The following is a 15,951-nucleotide window of genomic DNA, read 5'->3' as shown; positions in this document are numbered from 1 at the left end:
GTCGGATCTCCACCAGCCGAGTCGGGGTCGCCGGGTGCAGTGTTGCAAGTCTCACGCTTCTTGCGGGGAGCTTGCAGGGTTCTTTAAAGTTGCTGGAAACAAAGTTGCAGCTTTTCTTGGAGCAGGTCCGCTGTCCTCGGGAGTTTCTTGTCTTTTCGAAGCAGGGGCAGTCCTCAGAGGATGTCGAGGTCGCTGGTCCCTTTGGAAGGCGTCGCTGGAGCAGGATCTTTGGAAGGCAGGAGACAGGCCGGTGAGTTTCTGGAGCCAAGGCAGTTGTCGTCTTCTGGTCTTCCGCTGCAGGGGTTTTCAGCTAGGCAGTCCTTCTTCTTGTAGTTGCAGGAATCTAATTTGCTAGGGTTCAGGGTAGCCCTTAAATACTAAATTTAAGGGCGTGTTTAGGTCTGGGGGGTTAGTAGCCAATGGCTACTAGCCCTGAGGGTGGGTACACCCTCTTTGTGCCTCCTCCCAAGGGGAGGGGGTCACAATCCTAACCCTATTGGGGGAATCCTCCATCTGCAAGATGGAGGATTTCTAAAAGTTAGAGTCACTTCAGCTCAGGACACCTTAGGGGCTGTCCTGACTGGCCAGTGACTCCTCCTTGTTTTTCTCATTATTTTCTCCGGCCTTGCCGCCAAAAGTGGGGCCTGGCCGGAGGGGGCGGGCAACTCCACTAGCTGGAGTGTCCTGCTGGGTTGGCACAAAGGAGGTGAGCCTTTGAGGCTCACCGCCAGGTGTGACAATTCCTGCCTGGGGGAGGTGTTAGCATCTCCACCCAGTGCAGGCTTTGTTACTGGCCTCAGAGTGACAAAGGCACTCTCCCCATGGGGCCAGCAACATGTCTCGGTTTGTGGCAGGCTGCTAAAACTAGTCAGCCTACACAGATGGTCGGTTAAGTTTCAGGGGGCACCTCTAAGGTGCCCTCTGGGGTGTATTTTACAATAAAATGTACACTGGCATCAGTGTGCATTTATTGTGCTGAGAAGTTTGATACCAAACTTCCCAGTTTTCAGTGTAGCCATTATGGTGCTGTGGAGTTCGTGTTTGACAGACTCCCAGACCATATACTCTTATGGCTACCCTGCACTTACAATGTCTAAGGTTTTGTTTAGACACTGTAGGGGTACCATGCTCATGCACTGGTACCCTCACCTATGGTATAGTGCACCCTGCCTTAGGGCTGTAAGGCCTGCTAGAGGGGTGGCTTACCTATACTGCATAGGCAGTGAGAGGCTGGCATGGCACCCTGAGGGGAGTGCCATGTCGACTTACTCGTTTTGTCCTCACTAGCACACACAAGCTGGCAAGCAGTGTGTCTGTGCTGAGTGAGAGGTCTCCAGGGTGGCATAAGACATGCTGCAGCCCTTAGAGACCTTCCTTGGCATCAGGGCCCTTGGTACTAGAAGTACCAGTTACAAGGGACTTATCTGGATGCCAGGGTCTGCCAATTGTGGATACAAAAGTACAGGTTAGGGAAAGAACACTGGTGCTGGGGCCTGGTTAGCAGGCCTCAGCACACTTTCAATTGTAAACATAGCATCAACAAAGGCAAAAAGTCAGGGGGCAACCATGCCAAGGAGGCATTTCCTTACAGACTCCATTCAGCAATCATATTCTAGGCAGATTCAACTTAGGGGAGAGAAGCACTGATAACTTGTGGGACTTGCAGTTTTTGAGACCCTGTTTGTGAATAGTGAACATTTGTGCTTATGTATTTCTTGCATGTAGAATGTGCAGTTTGAGTGAGTGTGTGTGTGAGTATGCACCGGTGGTGTTCTTGTGCATGTTTGCGTGTGGTATGGCCCTTCTGGTTTGGTGGTTTCCAAGTGCAGCACTCGTTTGAGCCTGTTGTGAGGTGCTTGGGTATTACAATGGTGTTTACGCATTTAATGGATGTCTGTATGTGGTGTGTTTTGTGTTCATTGAACACTAGATTGGTTTGCAATATTATATTGGTATAATGACTCAATAATGTATTTGAGGGGAGCAAACAACCTATTTTCTGAATGTGCATGTGATGCAGCTTTGGTCGTGAAGGTCGAGGGACCACACACACTGCAGCATCTTTGCATGTATCATCATTTGTGTGAACATTTCACTTTAAGAGCAAACCTATCAAACATAGTCTCATGCAGTGAAATGTAAAAAGTAAACAAACACCATTTAGGAAATGCGACCAAACATAATAGGTGAAAATGTGTCTTAAAACTTGTATGTATTTGGTTTTAATATGGCTGTATAAAATATATGCTGCCAGATGCATACACTATCCATTTGTTTGAAAATATTTTGTGTCAAAACTTTAGTAATCTCTATTTTAAAATATGCCTGTTGAATGAAGTATTTAGTTCTGAGGTAAATTTGGATAATTAGCATTAATACCACCATGCCAGGTTGCATAACCAATGGCAGCCCTTTATTGAACTGAATTATGATCTGTCCTATTCTGAGTGGATGTTATTAGACAAAGAGTAAGATCAATATAGCCAGAGCCACTGAATGTATGTGGCAAGGGAGGACCAAATTATGAGGTAGGGTTGCCTAAATGATGTGGTAATAAAAGGCCAACTATTCAGCATAATATGGTACATTTTGTAATAATATAACATCACTTTTTTGTCATTTTTTACACTTAATAACACTGTCTTGGCATAAGCTGCACCTCATTACTACAAGTTTTAACACCCAAGTATAGCAATAAACAACAGAAAGGTGACAAGATAACCTTTGCGAAGTGCCCTCAACTGCATGGCAGCATTTCTAGTAACTTTTGATCCATTTGAGCTAAAAGCATTTTTTATAACTCTGCAATTATTCAGCAGATTATTGATTATGTGGCAAATCCATAATTATGCAGAAAACCGGCAAAAGTGCATGATTTCAGTGGCCCTGACTATAAATTAGGAATGTGCAATGTACTGTAACTAGGTATCAGAATATAAAATGCTCACATTTGTCACCCAGCCCTACTGGTGAGAATAAAATTCAGCCCAGCACAATATCTTATTTGAGAAAACCTGGTTATTTACTTCACGAAAGCATCCAACAGACAACAGATAGAGAAACATACTCAAGAAGGCCTTGTAACTCCAGATAAAGGGGCGGATTTAGAGTTCGGGGGAATGGGTTACTCCAAAACAAACATGACGGATATCCAGTCCACTGCATTACAAGTGCATTATATCTACTGGAAATCATAATACGGTGGGCAGGGTATCCAACACATTTGTGACGTAACCTATCTGCTAAACTGTAAACCAGGCCCTAATTCTTAGGTAATTGGCAGGCATTTATGATTCCCTTGTTGCAGCTCATCCAATGAGGCATTCACAGCCACTATCCGAATAGTATAATCCAGTCTACAGTATATTACTGTGCGCATTCTACACAGACTAAAATACATAAACATTCTCAGAACCCACACACAGAAACAGCCATAACTGAGATGCAGAAGGATATTTACAGTCATGAACTGTGGTGCCACTGCACCTGCTGCATCAGTGACATTTAAACCCCTGTCTCCTGTGCCCCAACACACACCATCCAACGGTAGCTTGCTTGAGGCAGAGCTAGGGTTGCACCCTTGCCTTTTTTTTACCATCATGATCATTATTTTATTGCCTGAGCTGGTACAATAATAGGGAAAATCACATAAAGTCTGTATTTTTCACTTTAGAAGTACATACTTAAAACACAATGCACTTTAAAATGTGTTCCAGATGTTCTTTAATGACCCCGACTAATAATTAAAGTAAACAAACTGAAATAAAAATCATAACATTCTGCCATTGACATGATGGAAGCAATTAAAAGGTATGTAGTCCGTGACCTCTTCTGTTGAGACTGGGAGGGCCAAAGGTCATGTTTGGGGGGGCCTGGACCACCGACCCTCCTGCTAGAACCGGGCTTTCTTATAAGGTCCCAAAGGGGAGACGTATTGGTTGTGCCAATGCTTGTTTTTTTTTATATACCTTCTATCAGTTAGGAGGGAGGAATAAATAGACACAGGATAAAGTGGGAGGTGGGGAAGAAAAATGGACTTGGGATGAAGAAATAGTTAGAGCTATCAGCGTAGTAAACTCCTAAGCCGACTTTTCTTGCCACATACATTGAAAATTCAGATTTTCCTAGCTTTAGTGAAGGAAAGTCTAGATTTTATTAAAGATACGGAGTCCCCATGGGACTCCTTCCCCTTTGTGAATGTTGCCAAAAATATTTTTTCAGAGCAGGCAGTGGTCCAATGGACCACTGCCTACTCTGAAAAAATGAAACCAAATGGTTTCATTTTCTCGAGGGTATTGCAGCTCGTTTTCCTTTAAGGAAAACGGGCTGCAATACAAAAAAAGAAAAAACTGCTTTATTAAAAAAGCAGTCACAGACATGGAGGTCTGCTGTCTCCAGCAGGCCACCATTCCTGTGAGTGCAGGGAATCGCAAGGGGGTTACAAATTGCAACCCACCTCATTAATATTAATGAGGTGGATCTTTGCGACCCCGTTGTGATTCGCAGATGGTGTCAGGGACACCATTCTGCATATGGTATTGTGAGTCGCAAATTGCGAGTCGCTCCGACTCGCAATTTGTGAGTCGCAAAACCATTTCTTTCTACATCTGGCCCTAGATGTCATACATGAAGTCATAAAGAAATAACCAATAGCAAGTCCTCAACCCCAATAACTGTCTCAACTGCAAGCAACAAGCCCTCTTTTCTTGCAAGAGCAGGTCAAGGGAAACGAAACAAAGGAATAATAACCAATATAATGGAAAAAGCCATCAATAGCGTAAAAAAGTATTTCGCAAAGTCCTCAGCTGATGGGGAAACCGAATTTGGGTGGTCCTCATAATGACAGGAAGGCATTAACCAATGACCATGAAGAGAAACAGATGCAGAGACTTCCTGAGGAAGAGACTTGGAGATAGAATGAACATCTTCATGACGAAGCGAGTGGTGCAGTGGGAGCCGGCACTGAAATAGAAATGGGAGGGTTAAGAAAAGCGGTGGGATAATACTCGCCTCTGTGTCTTTAATAAAATCTAGACTTTCCTTCAATAGAGCTAGGAAAATCTGAATTTTATTACAAGATCGGAGACTCCTATTATGCTTGTTTAAAGCATGTTCATAACAGAATCGGCAACAGTAGAAACTGGTTTACAATAAAAAGTTCTAAAAGTGGAAACATTAGACCAGTCTGCTGATCTAAGAATGTCCTCCAAACAAGCTCCGGCCCAGAGGGCCTTAGAAGCCATAGCACCTCTGGCGGAATGTGCCCTAAAGGAACTGGTGTCAAGAACCGCAAGGGTCATAACCCACCTACCCACCTAACCCAACGAGCAAGGTTAGGAGAAGAGACAGGTTTATGAGGTTTGAAAAAGAAAATCAGCAACTGGGAAGAGGACGTTCTTAAATCCGCAGTTTTTTATATGTAAACTTTTAAACAGTTACCAACACAGAGTTTAGGATGTGAAGGAAAATACGGGTATTGAATCATGGAAATATTTGTTTTTGTTCTTCTATGAATTCTGAAAGACACATTAGTAGGAGAGAACTGGACAGAGGATACATCTAAAGCTCTAACATCGGAAACACGTTTCAAAGAAACCAAGCATAGCAACATTGTTAACTTTGCTGAAAGGCATTCCAGAGAAAGAAATTTGTTATCGTGCCAAGAATTAAACAAATTTAAAACCAAATTCACATCCCATAAATGATTATATTTAGAAGCAGGAGGATTGGAAAATCTTACTCCCTTCAAGAGACGACACACCAAAGGATGTTCACCAACAGGTTTCTAAACTATATGAATATGTTCGGCAGAAATAGCAGATCTATAGGTATTCACTGTTCTATATGCCTTACCCTGGGAGGCTAGAGAAGCAAAATAAATTATGACTAAAGTCACATCGGCTGAAAAGGGATTTGAATTCCTGTCCAAGCACCAGCCACTCCAGACCAACCAGGCGGACTTGTAAGCCTTAGCCGTTCCTGGAGCCCAAGAGTGGCAGATATACTAGACAGCCTCTTCCGAAATTCCGGGGGTTCTCCAGGCTGACCCGAAATCTTCCATGCTACCAGAGTTAAAGTATGGTCGAGAATCATATTGTGAGGACAACCCTCCGGATCGAGAAGGAGCTGGGGAAAGGTTGGGATCAGAACCAGAAAGTCGATTAACAACTCCAGAACCGAAGGGAACCAAGGCTGGGTTTGCCAAAAGGGAGTCACTAGCACCATGGAGGCTTGTTGACGACGAACCTGGGCCAAGACCCTGACTATCATCATGAAAGTAGGAAAGGCATAATTGAGATGGAAAGACCAATCCTGGAGAAAAGCGTCTGTAGCAAGTGCTTGAGGATCCTTTCTCCAACTGTAAAACTTTGGAAGGTGAGAATTCAAGCGAGAAGCGAACAGATCCACCCACATGGCACTGAATTTCAAAGAAAGTTTGATGAATACTAAAGGATGAAGACGCCAATCGCTGGAATCTTTTAGATGCCGTGAACACCAATCCGCTATGGTGTTCATTTTGCCTGGTAGATATTGCACTCTGACCGACAATTTCCGAAGAAGGCAAAACTCCCAAAAGCTTTTGGCTAGATCAGCAAGAGGTTTTGATTTCGTTCCTCCAAGATGATTGATGTATTTTACCGCAGAAATATTGTCCATCTTTAAAAGAATAGAGCAACTTACCTTGTCCATTGCAAAAGTCTTCAGTGCAAAGGAGCCTGCAAGCATCTCTAAACAACTGATGTGCAGTGCAGACTCCTTCCCTGACCATTCGCCCGCAGTCGAGACGTTGCCACATCTTACACCCCAACCTGTCCAACTTGCATCGGATTCTAATACTAGATCTGGGGCCGAAGAGAAAATTGCTTTTCCGTTCCATGCTTCCAAATGATCGAGCCACCACTGTAACTCTGCTCAAGAGTCCTGATCCAACTGAATTATATCCGAATAACGAAGACCTTTGCGAAGATGTTGAATCTTCAACCTCTTAAGGGCCCTGTAGTGTAAAGGACCTGGAAATATGGCCTGAATGGAAGAGGCCACGAGGCCTACAATTCGTGCCAGAGATCGAAGAGAGAGAACAGAAAGATTGAGGACTTGCCGAAGTTTGTGTTTTATACGACTCACTTTTTGTTGGGGTAGAGACAGGGATGTTGTTTTGGAATCTATAAGAAAAGCCAAAAATTCCACTTGAGTTGAGGGAACAAGAGGAGACTTTTCCATATTTACTAGAAAACCTAGGGAATGCAAAAGATGAAGGCAAATGTGTAAATGATCTAACAGGGTGTCCTTGTTCTGAGCCATAATGAAAAACTCGTCTAGATAAATGATCAGTCCTATTCCCTGAGCTCTTAGATGAGCTACCACCGTTTTCATCACCTTTGTGAAACACCAAGGATCGGAAGCGTGGCCAAAAGGAAGAGCTGTGAACTGGAAGATCGAGTCTTCCCACTGAAATTGCAGGAATTTCCTGTAAAAGGGATGGACAGGAATCGCAAAATAAGCATCCTGGAGAGCTAGACGAACAAACCAATCGCCTTCCATCAAAATGTCTCTGAGATGGAGAATAGTCTCCATTTTGAAATGATTGTATGCTACATAATTGTTGAACAATTTCAGATTTATCACTGGACGAACTTTTTTGGTTTTCTTTTGGACTAGAAAAATAGTACTGAGAAAACCCCAGGGGTGAAAGCGTGTTTCCTCTATTACGTTCTTTGAAATCAAAGACAGAATCTCCAGCTTGATTAAGCGTGTTTGTTCCTGGGAAAACCTTAGAGGGGGAGGAGGGGGAGTCTGGCGGGGAACTTGATACAGGTCTATGCAATACCCTTGAATGGTTTGAAGAACCCACGGATCCGTAGTAATTTGGTACCAATTTGAAAGAAAATGTGCCAATCGACCTCCGGCAGGAAGAGGGCCAAAATTTTAATTTCTTACCTGAGACCTGTCCTCCTCTTTGACGGTAACCTCTGCTCCTGAACCCTCTCCCTCTTTGAGGGTAGAACTGAGGTCTGAATTCAGGGGAGTAGAACGAGGATCCTCTGAGGGAGCTGCCACCACGGTAGGTGAAGCGGCCTGTAAAGCAGCTCCTCCCTTTACCGGCCCTGCCAAAAACCCTGGAGCCAAAAATCTTAATTAATGAGACCTGAGCCTTATCCAGAGTGGCGAAGGTAGAAACGTATTTACTCAGTTCTTTTATAAATGAGTCCACAAAAAGAAGACCATTAGCTTGCTGACCTTCCTCTCTGGAAGCAAGGCTGCCCAACTTAGGATCCATTTTTAGCAAAAGACTCTTTCGTCTCTCCTGGGAGATAGCGGTGTTCGCATTGCCCAAGATGCATACTGCCCGTTGGGCCCAGTTAGATAGGGTAGCTGGGTCAATTTGTGAGCCTTCCAACCTAGCCTCTTCTGCCAAATCAAGAATTCTGGTCAGAGGACCAACCAGATCTAAAAGCCTGTCCTGGCAAACAGACCAAACCCTATCAACCCCTTTTTTAGGATCTTTACCATATTTGGAGAAAATCCACACCATATTAGGGTCAATAACTGGAGTGGAAGTGATGTTATGAGGAAGGGAGGGATGGGGACATTCGGAACGCAGTTTATTTCTTGTGGATTGTCCAAAGAATGTCTTAAATGAAGTGAAACATAATCTGCCACATGTTCAGACGGGACCCATTCAGTGGAACTTGGATGGTGTATTAAAGTGGGATCAAACATTGGTTCCCACAAACCATCAAGAACAGTAAAATCATTTATATTAGCAGAAAGAGCTGAATCAGAAAGATCAATTTTTTGCCTTTTCTCTAGAGGCCCCTGCCAGAGGTCATCAAAACCCTGGGTATCATCGTCATCCCCATCATCGAACTCCAAATCATCATCTGTGTCCATCAACTGTGTAATATTAAAAGGAGAGGGACCCTTTTCCACCGTTTGAATCTCCTTACGGGGGGAAGGACTAGAAAGTTGGGGAGACTCATCAGCGCCAGGCATAGCCTGTACTTTGGAAAGAGTACGCTTCTTCCCTTTAATTGGCTCAGAAACGTTAGCATTTTAAAAGATATTTACTATTTTTTGGACATCTGCAACATGGACGTTGACACAGCCTGTTGAACAGTATCTTGTATGAAAGTATTCAAATCGGCTCGTAAATCTTGAATATCAACATCATTAGAAACTTCGGAAGTATTCTTAGACATTTTTTTTAAATGTTCAAATAATTACAAGGGACAGGAAAGCTCACAAATTGAAAAAAGTAGGTAAAAATGAAAAATAAATGCTACATCAAAATCTAAACCAGTAAAGAGAGGGTTAAAATATGTTGTGGGCAATGGGCGTGGGCAAGGGGAGTGTAAAAGAATGAAAGACACTCCCCTAAAACTAAAAAAGGCTTTGCAAAGGTGGGACACACTCACTGACGCCGCCCGAAACAGGAACTGAAGTCTGGGCAAAAACGTGAGGGAAACGCAGTCCCGAACCACCGGTGGAATTAAAATATATACGCCTTGGAAGGCCTTGCAAACACGAAGAAAACATGAAGAAAATCGCTGAGGAGACACGCTGTCGAAGCGCGAAGTGAATCCAACTGAGGTAAGCGCTTGACTGAGGCGCGTACCTCAGAAGTTTGACAGGAGCAGGAGAAGTTCTGAAAGAGCGTTCGACTCTCGAAACGACGAGCGAACAAGACGTTCGCTTTAATTTTAGGTAACAGACACTGAACACCAAAGAAATCAATAGAGAAGCAGAATAACCATAACAATCACAATTAAAAGTACACAGAATATAATAACAATAGTAACAAATGTATGAAGAAAAAATATAACTTATTTTGACTGCGAGCACCAAGAAAAGAGGGCTTGTTGCTCGCAGTTAAGACAGTTATTGGGGTTGCGGGCTTGCTATTGGTTATTTCTTTATGACTTCATGCATGACATCGAGTTTCTTGATTCATGGGATATGTAGTTCTTGTGCTAATATTGTTTGTCTTGGCTGCTACTGAGATTAAAGCAAGAAAAGGAAGCATAATAGGAGCCTCCGGTCTTGTAATAAAATTTAAGGTTTCACATAAGCAAACCGATTCACACTGCCACGGGCGCCATAAGCATCAGCGTCAAGAGACACACAAAAGGAAAAAGAATTCTATGTCAGGACCGGAGGCTCCGATTATGCTATCTCTTTCTTTACTGCCCAAAATACAGCAGCCAATCAATATAAAGTAACCAAAAAACTACACATCCCATGATGCCGTTAGTATCATATCACATGGCCCAATCACCAGTCACAACCTTTGCCCATATAAGGCATGACCCCAAATGTCACTTCCTCTTTCTTTGCTGCTTCGCAGCAGATAAGTACTTTCCTTATGATATTTCTTAAAGTTTATACATGAAATGCTTCTGTAATTAGAAGTGTACAGCGACGCGATTCCGCACGCTAAATATTTCCTTGTGTGCAATTGTTTATCGGCTTTTTGCCGATCTTGTATAGTGCCTGTAAATTGTTTCTTTTTGTGGAGCAGGAGTGTTAGACGCGCCTTGCGCGTAGTCTGTTTTCTCTGTTTACCCTGTTTTTTGCCTCACGCGTGCTGTTTTTCACGAGTCAATCATTCCAGCTTCGTCTCTGTGGGAGATCGGCTCGTGTCTGTAGCGCGCACGCTGCAATTTCAGCGAGTGTTAATATCTACTCTGAATTTGCTCCCTGACGCCCAGCGTTGTTAGCGCATGGGTCGTAAAATACAATAAGGCTCTGCCTAGAGTGTCTTTCAGGCAGCTCCCTCCACATCTTATCTGGGCCTTACAATTTGCCTCAAAGGGGTTTTTACAGTCCCCCTGTTTAGTGTTTCTAATACATTTGGATTGTATTGTGATTTATAACTACCTAAAAACGTTATGGCTCAATAGAATGAGCAAGATGCAGGATATTATCCTGAGGACATTGAAAACCAACTAGAGGTAAATCTAGTGGAGGCTCTGGACTCCAGGGTGCAACAATCAGTTAATGATGCATTAGTTAGGGCGTTGGGACCTTTTTCGGGCCAACTTTTTGAATACGCTCAATCACAAGGCTGGCTTCCTGGCCAGACCCCGTCCCTCCTCGAAGGGGCCAGACCTAAAGTAAAGTCTAAGTCAAAAAACATGGAAAGCGCAGATGGCCCCTTTGAAAAATTGCGCAAAAGCGTGTGGCAGAACATAATTATAGTTCTAGAAAGGACTCATCGTTCTCGCCTTCTTCTTCAGACAAGGATTTCGCAGCCCAGGACTCTGATGATTCGGAGGCTCCTGGTCCAAGTAAAAAACCTAAGAAACAAACACCTGTTTTTCAAGTTTTAGATTTTGACCCAACTGAAATAGTACATCCTAGATCGTCTAATTGGCTTCCGTCTGCCGAGGTGGCACAATATGTTCATTCTAGTCTGAGATGGAGTTTTGACAAGGAGGTTCGTTCTCGACTTCGTGCAGAATGCCCTAGACCAGATTTAGACAACAAGGTGTCTGACACTCCTGATATTGATCCTACTATGGTCACCTTTATGAGGAAATTCGCAAAGGACCCTAAAAAAGGTTTAGATTGATGTTGGCGTCTCTGCCAGGACGAACTTCTCGATTTAACTGGACCGCTAACAAAAATCCTGGATATGGCTGTTACTGCTAAAGAATCTGGCACCTCAGTGGACACTGATGTATTGATGGGCTGGGCTCAGAGCCATTTGCCATTTGGGCAACACTAACTGCGCTATATCTACAGAACGAAGGAAATCAGTTCTTATGCGCATTGACCTCAAATTAGTAGACCTGGCCTCTTCTGAAGCAGGCCCAGCGGCTGACGGGCTTCTCTTTGGACCCTCATTTGTAAAAGAGTTAGCCAAATTCGGATCTACCGTCTCCTCTCTAGATAAAGCACAAATGTCTCTTAAAAATGTTTTTAAGCGTGGCCTTTTTACCAGGGCCGGTTGTTTTGGAGGACGAATGCTCGGCCGAGGTTCCTTTTCTAGTCCCCAAAACTATTACCCCAGAGGAAGGGGTAGTTGGCATGGAGATCAATCTGACTCTACGTTCTACCCCACTCGCTTCAGAGGAGGTCGTCCCAGATTCCGCAGACAACGTAGAGGTCAACAAGGAGCAATCCAAGAAGTTGCCTAGTCTGGTAAGTATTATTCCTCATTCTCAGGTTATCCTTTGGGGCAGAGTGGCTTTGTTTGCAGACAACGGGAAAAGAATCTCGCAGGATCCCTGGATTCTCCAGACCGTTTCAGGTTTTCACCTGGAGTTTATCAGTACTCCAACCCAATTGGCCCCTCCTATTCAAATTAATTTTTCCCTCGCAGATCAAAGGTTCATGGACCTGGAAGTACAAGCATTAATAGACAAAGGAGCAGTGGACGATTCAGTTCTGCATCCCTCAGGCTTTTGCAGTGTCATTTTTGTGGTGGACAAAAAGGGTGGGGGTCATCGACTAGTTTTAAATCTAAAAGATTTCAATTTTTGGATCGTATACAGACACTTCAAGATGGAAGGGATCCACATGTTGAGGGATATTCTATTAGAAGGAGACTGGATGGTCCGCCTGGACCTAAAAGATGCTTGCCTGTCAAATCAAGTTTTCCCCCTCACAGGAGATTTCTTCAGTTTCTTTGGAAGGGTCATTGTTGGGAGTTCAAAGCCCTGCCATTCGGCCTGTCCTCAGCCCCCTGGGGATTCACGATGCTGTTGAGACAAGTAGTGGAGTGTTTGAGATCCAAGGGAGTAAGATTGATTATCTACCTGGACGACATCTTATTGATGGCTGAGGATACCCATTCTCTTCTGATGCATATGAACTGGACCATCAGTCTGTTGCAGGATTTGGGTTTCCTTATCAATGTACAGAAGTCGCTATTGAATCCGACTCAAACGATAGAGTTTTTGGGGATTCAAGATAGACTCAGTTCAATCACTTCTAGTCCTTCCAACGCAAAAGATTCGCAATATCAAGAGAGAACTGAGATCAGCCTTACTCAAACCGACAATCTCTCTGCGGAACATTGCCTGACTAGTGGGGCTTCTGGCTTCATCTATTCAGGCAATCTTCCCAGCCCCTCTTCACTATTGTGCTCTACAGAGACTAAAGATCAGACACCTACAGCAGGGCTTGAGTTATTCAGAAATGACTCCATTAACCACAGAGGTCAGGGAAGAGATACATTGGTGGCTTCAACACATGGAAGCATGGAATGGCAGGGCCATCTTTGGATCTCACCCAGAAGTAGTGATCGAGTCAGACGTCAGTCAGTGGGGTTGGAGAGCCCACTGCGGGTCTGTAGTGACTGGGGGACGTTGGTCAGAGATGGAACAAAGTCTCCATATAAATTGTCTGGAGCTCCTAGCAGGCTCCTTTGCCATCAAAAGTATTTTTCCCCAGAAAACGGACTGCTGTATTCTGTTGAGAATAGACATTTCAGAAGTTCGATATGTCAACAAACTGGGGGGGACGAGGTCCAGGATTCTGGCAGAAATTGCCAAGGAATTTTGGCACTACTGTCTGAACCATTGTCTGGTTGAATTAGCAGAATACCTCCCGGGAGCCCAGAACTCTGTTGCGGACTGGAATTCCAGATATCTAGCGGATTCCAGCGATTGGAAACTGGATCCGATGATTTTTCAACAGATTGTCAAGGAATGGGGCCCTTGCGAAATAGATCTATTTGAATCTCGGCTCAATGCTCAAATTACGAAATTCTTCAGCTGGCACCCAGACTCTCTAGCTTTAGCGACAGATGTGTTCCTGCAGAACTGGCCCCTCTTTCAGGGCTATGCCATTCCCCCATTTTTACTAATTCCCAGGGTCCTGTGTCAAGTTCGGAGACAGAAAACAGACCTGATCCTGGTGACACCTTTTTGGAGGCCTCAACCCTGGTTCCCCATTGCTCTTCAGCTAGCTTGTGCTCGCCCGTTGCTCATTCTTCCTCGTCTGAATCTTCTATTGAGTCCAGAAGGCCTTCAACATCCAATGATCCTATAAGGGAAGTTGACTTTGATGGCATGGATGGTTTTGGGTCGAGATGGAATTCCCCAGGCCTTTTGCAACAAGCTGCGCATTTCATTAAACAAGCTTGGGAGGGCATCTGGTACCCACAAAAGATATGCTTCAGCTTGGCGCAGATGGAATGGTTGGTGCATGGGAAGGGATATCAATCCCATGGAGTCGAATGTTGAACTGATTGTTAACTTTCTTGCTGAAATGGCATCTTCAGGTTTAGCGTATAGGACTGTTAATAACTTCAGGTCAGCCATTTCTGCTAGTCATAACCACATTGATGGTAAACCAGTAGGGGAACATCCTTTGATATGTAAATTATTGAGGGGTATTCGATTAGCCAACCCTCCTCAAACGAGATATTTGGTCTTGTGAGATGTTAACATTATTTCACATTTTTTAGTTGCCTGGCCAGCTAATAAGTATTTATCTCGTAAACAACTTTTGGCAAAATTTTAAAAAATTCATGTAAAAGAGTTTCAGACGTCATGGCCTTAGACTTATCGGGAAGAACTTACTCTCCTGAAGGCATTACTTTTAGTATTTCCAGAAGAACAAAGACCAATTGCAGGTCAATAACTTATCCAATGTATCCTGAGAACTCAAAACTTTGTGTAGTACAATGTTTAAAGGGTTATGAGATAGTTACTGAAGAATTTCGGCAAACGACTGCTGGACAGCTACTGATTTCTTTACAGAAACCTTTTAAACCAGTTTCCTCGGCCACTCTTTCAAGATGGATGAGATGGTTGATCGGAAAAGCAGGCATAGATACCAGTCGTTTTGGAGCACATTCAGTTAGAGGAGCCATGGCCTCTAAAACATATGCATTAGGGTCTAGGTTAGAAGACATCTTGAAGGCAGCAGACTGGTCATCTGAATCTACATTTCGTAAATGTTATCACAAACCTGTGGTAGATGTGGCTTCTGTTGTAATGGGGCAGCTTTGAACTAGCATAATCAGAGCCTCTGGTCCTGACATAGAATAAAAAATGTTCTAGCTACGCGTCAAGAATTTTCAATTCTATTAAGGACATGGAGGCGGGGATTATACCTCCCTTAAATGCATAATGGAGTTATACTGTATATTATATGTATATATCATTGATTTAGATGGTTTTATTATGCCCTCCCTTACTAAATTGTTGAGTAATGTTAAAAAGTTTTTTTATGGATGTTTTAACTCCATGAGATATTACCTTGTGTTATTTATTATTTTAGGATCCGATCAGATAAACACCAGAAAATCCCATCCTGGTGGATTTCGTAGAGACAGCTCTTACTTGCGTCTACTCTTGAGAAGTTGTTCCAAGTTCCAGCTCCAGTTGAGCTCTTCGATTGTATTTGGACTGATGGGGAATTCAATGGTTCTTCGTCTACGTAAGAAGTTTTCGTTCGGAATTGTGTGGATTATCTGACTTCACAAAGAAAGAGGAAGTGACATTTGGGGTCATGCCTTATATGGGCAAAGGTTGTGACTGGTCATTGGGCCATGTGATATGATACTAACGGCATGGGATGTGTAGTTTTTTGTTTACTGTATATTGATTGGTCGCTGTATTTTGGGCACTAAAGAAAGAGATAGCATAATCCTCACCTCCTAGTCCTTAATAGAATTGAAAATTCTTGACGCTCAAGCTAGAACACTTTTTAGTTTGCTCGCAGTTAAACTTGTCGGCAAAAGTAAAAGTGCTACGATGCGGGCAGAGTTGATCTCGTCATAACGCTTTCTCTTTTTTTGTTTTAGAAGAAATAGTGCCTGAATCACAATGAACACAGGTGTCTCGCATGCTCATGCAGGCTTGAGCTAAAAAAAAAAAAAAACTATTACTTTTAACAAATGTCATGGCAGGTTTATAATCTGGTGTAATAAGCGAAGCAAAGGCGCTGAAGGGTTAACCTTTTAATAATCGTTCAACAAAGGACACAACACACAAA

At 43.4% G+C, this 15,951-nt stretch overlaps 1 protein-coding gene across 2 annotated transcripts in view; it reads left to right on the top strand.

The window, feature by feature from the left end:
* The window catches only part of IFT140 (intraflagellar transport 140), a 1,792,511-nt gene that overhangs the window by 29,541 nt on the left and 1,747,019 nt on the right, over positions 1 to 15,951 (top strand). The window lies entirely within an intron of this gene.

Source organism: Pleurodeles waltl, chromosome 10, assembly GCF_031143425.1.
Source record: "Pleurodeles waltl isolate 20211129_DDA chromosome 10, aPleWal1.hap1.20221129, whole genome shotgun sequence".
Classification (NCBI taxonomy): Eukaryota; Metazoa; Chordata; class Amphibia; order Caudata; family Salamandridae; genus Pleurodeles; species Pleurodeles waltl.
Note: the sequence above shows the minus strand (reverse complement) of the source record. Positions and strands in the feature narration are given on the sequence as shown.